Source organism: Macaca mulatta, chromosome 11 (genome assembly GCF_049350105.2).
Source record: "Macaca mulatta isolate MMU2019108-1 chromosome 11, T2T-MMU8v2.0, whole genome shotgun sequence".
Taxonomy (NCBI): domain Eukaryota; kingdom Metazoa; phylum Chordata; class Mammalia; order Primates; family Cercopithecidae; genus Macaca; species Macaca mulatta.
Window position 1 is genome coordinate 17938267 of NC_133416.1, and position 12274 is coordinate 17950540.

The 12274-nt window shown below is 35.8% G+C and overlaps 1 protein-coding gene across 2 annotated transcripts in view; it reads left to right on the plus strand.

The window, feature by feature from the left end:
* Positions 1-12274, plus strand: part of PTPRO (protein tyrosine phosphatase receptor type O) — a 272230-nt gene that overhangs the window by 158134 nt on the left and 101822 nt on the right. The gene's annotated exons all lie outside the window — the stretch shown is intronic.

The following is a 12274-nucleotide window of genomic DNA, read 5'->3' on the forward strand; positions in this document are numbered from 1 at the left end:
TTAGGAATGGTTTTAACTCCATGTGATTTTTTTTCACTTTACTCACTGACTTTAATATCTAGTGTCAAATTAAGATGTGACTCTACTGTCTATGTTGACATGTGGAAGAAAAACTGATATCTGTAAGACAGCAGAGTTTATCACTAGCACAATACCATGGCTCAGCAAAGTCCCTTTTGCTTATGTTCTTCAGTGCAAGTTTTGCAACAACTGCAATTTGTTAAATGCCATCTACGCATGATTGTTCTCGTGATAATTAAGGGAAAAGACAGTGATATTGTCTGTTGGGATAAAAGGAAACAAACTACAAGAAGCAAAAACTCAGAACCAAGCTAGAGGACATATTTTTAATACGTCTGTCAAAAATTAATTAAAGTCTCCATTGGCAGAGTCGCAGGATCAGTAGTGAGTCCTAAAAATTAGGAATGGTATACACCCAAGACCTTCAAAGTTTATAGACATAATGAACAAATCTATTAGCTGAATTAAAGGGAGCACTTACCTGGTAAAATACTGTCTTAAACAAGCTCTAGAAAAAGACGAATTGCAAGTCAGATTTAGGCAGCAGATATAGACATATAATGCCTATAATACAAACTCCTTGAAATCAAAAGCTGTCTTACTTATCTCCATAATTTCATAAACACCTAGCCCAAGGCTTATGCTTGCTTAATAGATGATCCATAAATATTAGTTCAATTTAGTTGAGCAAGTAATAGGAGAGATCCACAGGAAAAAAATAAAGCACAAAGAAAAATAAATTTAGGACTGTAATGACGGTTGCTGATCCACCATTTATGAGCATGCACTCAGCCATTCCTCATCAGTTGCAGCTGAATGATTCAGCCCTTTAGCTAAGCCTTCGTGAAGAAATTTGATAGGTAAGTAGATGCTAAAAGATTTCTAGAATATCACTTAGCATTTATGATGAGTTTCATTCAAAATATATTCTATTTTCCTTTGTGATGTTTTTCTTTGACCTGTAGGGCTTACAAGTGTGTTGAATATCCAAACATTTGGAAATTTTGCAGACATCTTTTTTATTGATTTCTAGAGGAAGTGCTGTTGTGATCAGAGAACATATTTTATATGATTCATTTACTTGAAAATTGTTGAGATTTGTTTTATGGGCCCAAATATGGTCTTTCTTGCTGTGTATTCTGTGAGCACTTCCTGGGTGAAATTTCAATAAGTACCAACCAGGTCACGTTGTTTGTTCAAGTCTTCTATATCCTTACTGATTTTCTGTTTATTTTTTCTAATAATGACTGATAGAGGAATCTGAAAGTCTCCACCTGTAACTGTAAATTTGTCTATTTCTCCTTTCACTTATTTTGGTTTATGCTTTACATATTTTGAAGCTCTGTTGTTATTAGGTACAAAAACTTTTAAGATTGCTGTGTCTTCTTGATAAACTGACCCTTTTGACTATATGTAATGTCCCTCTATATTCCAAGCAATATGCCTTGTGTTAATTTCCCTTTTGTCTGATATTAAAATAGTCATTTTAGTTTTCTTTTTTAAGTGTTTGTGTGGCATACTTAATCCATGCTTTTGCTTTCAGCCTACTTCTGTCTTTACATGTAAAACGGTTTCCTGTAGACAGCACAGAGTTGAGTCTTGTTTTTTTTTTTTCCAATCTAAAAATCTCTGTCTTTTAACTGGAGTACTTAGGACAGCACTATCCAATAAAAAGAGAATGTTAACCCCATATGTAATAGTAGATTTTCTGGTAGACATATTAAAATGCTTTTTAAAAAGGTGAAATCAATTTTAATAACATGGTTTACTTAATCCATTACATTCAAAATATTATTTCAACATATAATCAATATACAAATTTACCCATTTTTTTACTTTGAAACAGAAATTAAATTTAAGTAAAAATAAAGCTGCACTAGCCTAATTTTAATTGCTCAATAGCCATATGTAGCTAGTCACTAGCAATTTAAATGTGTAGGTTTAGACAATATACATGTAATTATTAATATTTATTATTATAATATAATACAATTATTTCTATGGTTGAATTTGAATTTACCATATTGCTAGGCTGTTAGGTAGAATGAGCAGTGAGTAGATCTAGTCAATAGTTGAGCTGGGTTTAAAGTATTAGACACCTTCTGTTCATCACAGATTTCCAGTTCTTCCCATGGTAGGCTGCCAGGAGTGGTAGAGGGTATTTCTCAGTGTTTCAGTTCCACCCTCAGTATGCAGCAAGCCCTGAACATCGGCACCACAGAAGAGCTCCCCCAGCAATAGACTGCTCTTGTTTTTCTCTCATCGCTAACTTTTTGGCGGGGACAGAAGATGTTCTTGGTTCTCATGATCCAGTCTCAGGCTTAGGCAGACCCTGTGACATTAGATGGGACATTCTTGACATTTTTACCCCTCAAATTACACTGACACTGAAATTCTACATTAAATCTGTGGGTCAGAGAGTTTCCTGCCTCTTCTCCAGTGGTAGCAGAACCACTGATACTCTACTTTGTATCAACGTAGGATTCTGGGCCCAAAAGAGTTTCTGCTCCTCTCCCAGGAACAGGCATCTTTTGTTTCTATTCACCCTTCAAAAGAAGGGATCTTTTCCTGAGAACTGGAAGGGAAAGATTTTTCTGCCCCTCCACAATACATTAAGGTTTGTATTCAGGAAAGGTCCAGGGAAGTAAGTTTTCTTGTTGGCCTCTTAGTGGTTTCAATTATCATCTGCATGCCTGTCGCCTCCCACACCGATCCCCAACCCCCCAGAAGGAGGCTCTCTCCAGTCCCTATATTTATGAGACTGCCTCTGGTAGTCCTCATGAGCATGGGGTAGAGGCCCAAAGGGAAAGCGAGAGAGACACAGTAGACTCTATTTGTATCTGTGTCTCCCAGTTAGTCTAGACTAGTGGTGACCCAGAACTTCGGGATGATAGAAATGTTCTATATCCATATTGTCCAACATAGTAGCCACTAATTTTTAATTTTAATTAGTTTTAGTTCATTTAAAATTTTATTTAAATATCTCCATGTAGCTAATAACCACCATATTGGACAGAGCAATTCTATGCATCCATTTAGACCATACTTAGCCTTTATGAATCCATTAAAATTGGAGCTGCTTTCTTCTTACCTGCTTCAATGTTGTATCCTCTTCCTGCTGTGCTTTGCCAAAAGGTGAAATAGTGTGTCGCCTATCTCCAGAGGGGTTGTTCACGCCTTGCAATTCATATTACTTGGTTGACTTGCTACCTCACCTCTCCCGTAACCTCAAGAATAGTTATGATTTCGTGGATTACATGGCTTTTGCTTGTTGAGTTAGAGAAGAAGTGATGTTGTCCTGGGGCTTTCTACATGTTAAGGGGAAGAGGAAACACGTATTGATTTCCAAAGAGTAAAATTAATTCATGATGGCCTATCAAATATTGTCTTGTACCCCACTGTTAAAGGCTCCATTACATTATCCCAAATTTAAGGAGCGATAATAAGTTGGGAATATAAGAAGTGGGGATTAGTGCACAAATATTTCTGTGACATTAGGCATGAGCTGGCATTTAGTGACATTTGGGTTTCAGCTTCCACCTTCATAAGAGAGGGAATTAAAGTACATGATGACTCAGATAACTTTTGAGCTCTGAAACTAACATTATCTGTCAGTTAATGATGTGTTTTTGCCATCTTTATTTTTCTAACTGAAAGCTTTTTAAACAAGTTTGGAAAACATTTGTAGTATCTGCTCACAGAGTTGACATATTTCTCTTGAGAATAAGAGAGTACCTTTGTAGCAGTCATTTATTGTGTGTTAGATGCTTGTCTTGATGAAATAAGTAATGACAAAGCAATTGGCCCCAGGGCAGTCCTTTGATATTTCGCTATAGTTGTTCTGAGTCTGTCACTCTTAGAGAAAGCTGAAAAACATGTCAAAGAATAAATTTGGCATAGCAGAGTCATTTGGCCAGTTCAAAAGAATTTCACAACCCTTAGGCTGTGACATCTCATTAATATTTAATTGATTGAGAACCTTCAGTATATTGCATGCACTTCAGAGGGAAGGGGTAGTTTCTCAGCAGGTAAAAGGATACCTGGAATCAGTTGCTTGGAAATTGAGGAAATGTCACATACACACAGCTGTGTCACGTGTCAGTGAAGTTCTACAGATACTGGCTGTACACACTAAAGAATACACAAGGAGACACTCTACAAATATAATATTCTATACAGACCTATTCTAAATAAAAATAATTCATGAGTTTTTATTTTAGTTATCAGATACATTCTCTGTGCCATGTCCTAGGTACCAAAGAAATAAAGATAGATAAAAATACTCATAATCAAAGATGTTATACTATAGTGGAAGAGACAAATAAAAACCATTGCAAATAATATGATAACTGCTATTGTAACCAGAAAGGGGTCCCAATCCAGACCCCCAAGATAGGATTCTTGGATCTCAGGCAAGAAAGAATTCAGGGCAAGTGCACAGTGCAAAGCAAAAGCAAGTTCATTAAGAAAGTAAAGGAATGAAAGAATGGCTACTCCTTAGGCAGTCCCAAGGACTGCTGGTTGCCCATTTTTATGGTTATTTCTTGATTACATGCTAAACAAGGGGGTGGATTATTCATGAGTTTTCCCAAAAGGGTGGACAATTCCCAAAACTGAGGGTTCCTGCCCCTTTTAGACCATATAGAATAACTTCCTGACATCGCCATGGCATTTGTAAACTATCGTGGCACTGGTGGGTGTCTCTTAGCATGTTAATGTATTATAATTAGCGAACAATGAGCCAGTGAGGACAACCAGAGGTCACTCTCATCGCCATCTTGGTTTTGGTGGGGTTTGGCCAGCTTCTTTACTGCAACCTGTTGTATCACCAAGGTCCACCCCAGTAGGTCTCAGCCTTATTTTACCCAGTCCCTATTCAAGATGGGGTTCCCGTGGTTCAAATGCCTCTGACACTGAAAGAATTATGTGAAAGAGACTGCCTTGCCTTCCTAGGGAGCACTGGGAAGGCAGCACAGAAGAAACAATCATTAAAAAACGAAGGAAAATTTACCAAAAGAATAAAGAATAGAAAGTGTTACAGAGTGAAATGGAATCATATATGCAAATAATGGAGGCATACATAGTGTGGCACACTTGGTAACTGCAAGAAGTTAAGATGGCAAGTGTTAGCTGTTCCAGAAAATAACAAGAAAGGTGGCTAGAAATGTTGAAGAACTTTAAGTACCTTGCAAAGGAATTTAGACTTTAACCTATAAGTGATGAGGGAGAAATTACATAATAGGATTTGAATGGGGAAAGCTCTCTTGCAGCAGAGCTGCAATCCAAGAGATCCTGAATCCTGCATTGGAATTGAAAAATTATCAAGCGAGTAAAGCAAGTATTTGGGGTAGTCGTTCAACGATATGTATAGCCTTAGGCAGATGATTACTTTCTCTAAATCTTAGTTTTCAAATCTATAATTCGTTCTAGGGGTTAGCAAACTTTTTCTATGAAGTCTTAGATAATAAATGTGTTATGCTTTAATGGCCATACAGTCTATATTGCAACTACACAACTCTGCTGTTGCAAACAACAGCAGCCACACACGATACATAAACAAATTATCATGACTATGTTATAACTAAACTTTATTTAGAGACACCAACATTTGATTTTTTATATAATTTTCATGTGCCATGAGATACTATTCTTCTTTTGTTTAGGTCCAACATCTAAAAATGTAAAAGCCTTTCTTAGCTTAAAAGTCAGACAAAAACAGGTGGCAGAACAGATGTGGCTTTGTGGACTGTAGTTTGCTCACTTGATCTGTCATATCATTATAATATGTAATATTGGGATAATTAGAGTACCTACTTGGTGGGGGGCATTATAAAATAATGCAAAGTAAGCTCCTTAACAAAGCATGCAGTACAGGATCAATCAATATAATATGTATCAATGGCACTAAATAGAAAGTTACTCGAGGTGTCAGAAGTGAAGGAGATTGAGACAGATTGGGCAGGGAAATATCAGTGAGATGGAGGTGACTGGTTTAGGACAAAGATTCTGACTAAAGTGAGAATATCAAGTAGCCTACAGACATTGAAATTTTGAGCAGAAATGAGTAAGAAAATTAAGGGGAGAATGGAGGCAGGGAGAATAATTTAGAAAGTTGTTGAAACGCTCAAGGAAAGAAATGATGAGGACTTGAACTAAGGTACTGGGTGTGATGGTCACCACCTAGCTTGGACCATGGGCAGCCGCTGCTGCCAGACCTACTTCACTGGTATGCTTCGATGTAGCTGAGGTGCCAGGTCAGCTATCAAATCATCATCTAAACACCAAACAGTAGCTGTGGTCTCAGTCCAGTCCCTTTTCCCTGTGCCTGCCATCAGAAGTGAGGGTCTAGTCCCAGATCCTCTCTCTCAAGAGAACTTGGCTGGAAGAGACACATTCCTCAGTTGGTCACATCAGAGGTTACTGAACATGAACACAATTGCTTCTTTAGTTTTAATTCTTTAGTCCGGCTAAACAGAGCAATCTCAGAAAGGAGCAACTCTTAGCAGTTAGCATTTAATAAGTAATACAGAGCTACTTTTGTTTTCTTTAAACAGTATGTGCTCCACATTTGCTTTTATTTCTTTGTCTCTTCTCTGAGATAGTCACATCCAGAACTTTCAAAACTTTCCTATTCATGATCTCTCGTGAATGATTCAAAGATAATTAAGGGGCATAAAATATTGCTCAATTTGAACATGAGTTTTCATTATATGAGACACATAATGAGGGAAAAAATAATCATACTAAATGTCATTTGTTTATTAAAGAAAAAACTGGGCACTTAGGCTAGGATTTCTTGTCAAAATAATGCAGTCCATTCTTCTTGTCATCCACTTTTTGCTCCTACCACAAAGCAAAAAGAAAAGCAGAAGCACATTTCCAGACCCAAACCCACAATAGTTCTCTGAGAACCAGAAACAAAATAAAAACTCAAAGTGGGGAAATGGGCTGAAGTAATGGGCCCTCTGTGCTCTGGGTCTGGAAAAGACACTATTGAGTCTGGACCCCAGTATAGTCAGAAGGACTGAAATGCTCCATGCTAGACAGGGCACAGAGCCAGGCTCTCTGCTTATAGCAAAGATTCTTCCTGTTTGACAAACAAAAAAAAATACATATATAAAGACCTGAGGATGCAGAGGACACATATGCATCTTACTACCAAGGTCCAAGGCTAGTTACTGTCTCACTCAGTGAATGAATCTATAGTGATAACCACTATATCATCCACAATATTAAGAATGGCAAAATAATGTCATATGTCTTGTTGTAGACCGGGTGCTTTGGTGGGCTGACAGGATTCAATGGCTTAATTGTTTTAAAAGCAAGGCATAATAAGTGAGAAATGGGGAGATGAAAAAGCATCAAATGAGCCCAGAGCCTGTGTCTCAAAACACATGAAAAACTTATGCTAAAAAAGATAGATATCAAAACAACTATAACTGTTCAGATTGTATTTTAAATAGCAATTTAACAAAAATTTAATTATGTTTATAATGTTCAAGGACATAAATGTAAGAACCGCCTCCAGTTTTTGAAACCAGGGAATTAGTGAAAAAAAAAATTGGCAAAAACAGTGCAGTGCTGTGCCTACAGTTCCACCTACTCAGGAGGTTCAGGCAGGAGGATCCCTTGATTCCAGCAGTTCAAATCGAGGCTGGACAACATGATGAGACCCTATCTCAAAAAAAATTTGCAGAAATAAAATAAAAACATACAGAATAAACATGAATAAATTAAAACTTTTATAAATGAAAACATAATCATTTAAATTAATTTAAAATTTAATTCATCAAACAAGGTAAAATTAATTTGATTGATTAAAGTTAAAGTTTACTAATTGAAAAGCTTCAGTAGATAGGACAAATTCTATACTGATAACAATTACAAAGAGCTAGTAAATTGAAGGATAGTACCATGCAATTTGCCCCATAATACAGCACAGTGAGGCAATTCACAGGCATGGAAGTGGGAAAGGCTCTAGCTAAGAAGGCTTAAGGATTCATGAAAAATAAGGAGGGAATGGTGGGCACAATATTTGGAGAGATTATTATGAGAATTTCCAAGACTTGAAGAATGACATGAATTCACAGACTGACAGAGCATTCCAACTAAGTACCTAATAGAGTAATTCAAAACTAAAACCATGCCTAAATATATAATGCTATATTATTGCTATTATGTATCATCAGATTATTAAGGCTAAATGAAAATAAATAAATAAGCTTGAAAGGTACAAGAGGAAAAAAGCAAAGTATCTACAAAGGAATGACTATTCTACTGACAGAAGTCTTCCCTTCTGCAATAACTGGTGAAAGAAAACAAAAAAACAGCATCGTCAAAGTACTGACGAAAATACCTGTCTACCTAGAATTTTATACCCAGATACATCAAGAATAAACCACATTAAGAATAAACATAAAATAAAGAAATTTTCTAATATACAAAGCCTAGAGAACTTAACACCTACAGCTCTGAGTTAAAGAACTGTTAATAGACAGATTTCAGCAAGAAAAAAGGTGAATCCAGAAGGAAAGTCCAGGACACAATTTTAAAAAATGACAATGGGAATATGGTATATGACAAAGATTGTGTTACAAATTAGCAGGAGCAGATGGAAAAAGAACCCCAAAACAGGCAAAAGAATTTAACAATTCTAAGAAAAGGAAAGCTGATTGACCAAAAAACATAAGAAAAAATAATTAATCTCCATGAGCAGGAAATTAAAACAAAGAGACAAAATTTCACACACCTCAGAGTGGCAAAAATTAAGAAGACTGGTATCAGCAAATGTTGGAAAATAATACGGAGAAAGAGGAACTATCATACACTGCTAATAGATATGTAAATTGCCCTAATCTAGTTAGAAAACTTTCTAAGAATATCTGATACAGATGATGTGTAGACCCTACTATCCAGGATTTGCCACCTAAAGAGACATGCTGCAAACATTTATTGCAGCATTATTTGTAAGAGTGAATAATTGAAAGCAATTACTGTACTAAAATAATAACAGGTATATATTGTGTGGGTTGTATAGTTGCAAAATGGACACTAAAATAAAATTTTTAGGTGTTCTTGTATCAAGAGTGATAAATCTTAAAACAATGTTAGACAATAAAAACAAGCTGCAGGATAGTTATGATAATTTACATAATAATTTAAAACATGAAACAATGTTGGATACTTACAAATACATGTTTAAAAAACATGCATGAGAAGATAAATACCAGATTCAGAATAATAATTTACTTCTGGTCATGGTGGGAAAAGAATGGGGTTTGGGTAAGTTACATGGGGGAATTTCAACTACATTTTCTAAGACTTTATTTAATTGAAAAATTAAAACATCTGTGGACAAGAAAGTAATGAACAAAGATATTAAATGATTCACCTTGTCCAACAACTCCATTTCTCTGTCCAGTCCAGGCTGGTCCTAAGAAAGGGAAGTACAATGGAGTGACTGACAAGGTGAGGACTATTGACTTAGATTAGGATTTAACTTTGTCATCACTGAAATGCCTGTTAGTAAGTATAGCACTGGTTTATACCACACCACTTAATTTCTAAAAAGAAAGATAATGAGAGAAGTCACTGGCGAGATAGTAAAATATTTTTATACTATACATTTGAGTTCTTCTAAAAACAGTAGTTCTTGGATTGAATACTCCTCAGTAATACTTAGACATCAACAGGATTTACAGCTGACCTGGGTCATTTACACTGAAGCTGAGGGAAACAGATAAAACAAACATATAAACAGGCATTTTAAGACATTTTCTTAGTTTAAAGTTTAAGTAGCTTGTTGCAGGAAAAAAAAAATCGGAAAATAAAATATCTGTTCTCTAATCCTCCTGTCTGTCTTGAATTTCAAAGTTTGACCGTGGCTTTGATGTGTAGACTTCATGCCTCAGGTCATGAAAGATTAAGTGCCCTTCTAACTTCTCTTTTCAGTAGAAGAAACCCTGATGAGGATGTGAAACAGGACTGCAACAGTGGAGGAGTTACTGCTCTGTGGCTGCTTTTTCTGTTTCCTTTCATTTTAGTTCTCTTAGGGCCAGAGTCAATAGCCGGATCTGGTAGACTCCATGGGTTAGTAAATTAGGCTGGGTCGAAAGAAAGAACTTGAAGCAATTCAAAACTTCTTTGGGAGTTTTGAACTCAAAACAGAGTCTTCGAGGGTTGGTTGATTGGTTGGTTGGTTGCTTGGTTGGTTGACATGGTACATAAGTGAGTACGTGAGTTCATTCTGAAATGTTACCTGCATGTAGGAAGACTAGGGATGAGACAAAGATAAAATTCATACCTTTTAACCAGAGACTATAGCACATAGGGTACAGTGACATGATCATAAAATACACTGGAGTCTGAAGGTCTTCCTAACTTTTTTGTAGATGTTGGCTTCGTTTTTCAGAAAATTCCAGGAAAAATCAAAGCATTAACATGTAGCTTCAATTATTTCTGGGTTTCTTAAAGTCAATAGCAAAGATAGAGTAATACCCTGAGCAACAAAATAAAACATATCCCGCTACAGATTGAGACATACTAGATACTCAATAGTTATTTATTGAATGAACTAAGTCAAATTTGGAGTTCTCATGTTATTGAAATTGAAATTTTTTGAATGTAAATTTAAACTAAGGATATTTCTTTAGGTCAGGCTATAGATGATGTCCAAGAATCCTCTCAATTCTGAAACTGTGAATCAAAAAATTTTTTTCTGTCAATCTAAAATTGTCAAAAGGGTCAGCATCTCATTTAAAGAGAGTTTTTTCAAGCACAAAGTGTGAGGCTAGACCACCTGGAAACACCAACTCCAAAAGCATTCAGTCAGTGCTCTGAAGTAGTGCAACTGGGATCTCATTTCTTATAGGCAGAGACAGAGAAGTTTTTATCAGGATTACAAAAAAGTATTCATACAAAGTTGACACCTGGTTAACAGAAATTTCATTGGTTGTAAGCAGTGTTTCTTTTGGGGAAGGGGACATTTAACATTTTTTTTACACAGAGTGTGATAGTGATTTATAGGTTTTCTGTCATCCAGCCTAAGCAAAGTGGGACAACAAAGAGGGGAAGTTAATCTACAACAAGGGTCATTAATTAAGAAGGCAGGAGATTTTTGTCCCTGACGTTATTTAATTCCCTCTAGTCATTGTACAGAAAAAGAAAAATAAAGTGAGTTAATCTGTAATTCGAGAACAGAAGTTATAACTATATGTGACTCAGATCACAGTTATATCTTTTGCATGCTTAAAGTGATTTTTGGGGTTCCAACAGCTTTTAAATTTTATTTATCTTCATTTTTTTTTTTTTTGAGATTTCACTCTTGTTGCCCAAGCTGGAGTGGAATGGCACTATCTCTGCTCACTGCAACCTCTGCCTCCCACGTTCAACTGATTCTCCTGCCTCAGCCTCCCAAGTAGCTGGGATTATAGGCGCGTGTCCCCACGCTCAGCTAATTTTGTATTTTTAGTAGAGACGGGGTTTCTCTGTTTGGTCAGGCTGGTCTCAAACTCCCAACCTCAGGTGATCTGCCCGCCTTGGCCTCCCAAAATGCTGGAATTACAGGTGACCCCAAACGAAATTATTTAACATATCTTACTAATAAAATTCATACAAGTAAAATCTGTTTAATAGCTTCTTCAGAAAGGTGCAAAATGCATTATTTACAAGAAATTTGCAGGACAGTGGGAGTGGGAAGAAATGCAGACATATATTGATAATGGATTTTTTAAAATGAGTATTTTTAAAGTTTTCCAGTGAATGAATAACTCAAGCAAAATAGAAATGTTTTCTTTAAACTTCTATAGAAAAAGTAGTTTGAGAAACACCACAACATATATTTTTTACAACATTGGACAGTTTAAAATTTTATACTTCATATGGAAAAATAAGTGCTATGCTCACACGAAGAAATAAATGATCATATAACTATCATCGATCTGAGCCAAAATTTATTTTCTGTTACTGGTCTGTTACTAATATCAAATTTCCTTCGCATGAGAAAAAGAAAAATAAACTGGGAATCTGAAGATACAGACTGTCATGTACTTGTTAAATTACCTTGAACAAGTAATTTAGTCTGTGAGCCATCATTATATTTATCAGTGGGAAGGATATATTAATATTTGCTCTTCCTAGATATCAGGACTGTTGCAAAAGGAAAAATAAATGTAAAAGTTCTTCAAAAAGCAGAAAGCATTATATAAAATGTACTATATTAATTACTGCTAAGAACATTCAATTCATGGGTACT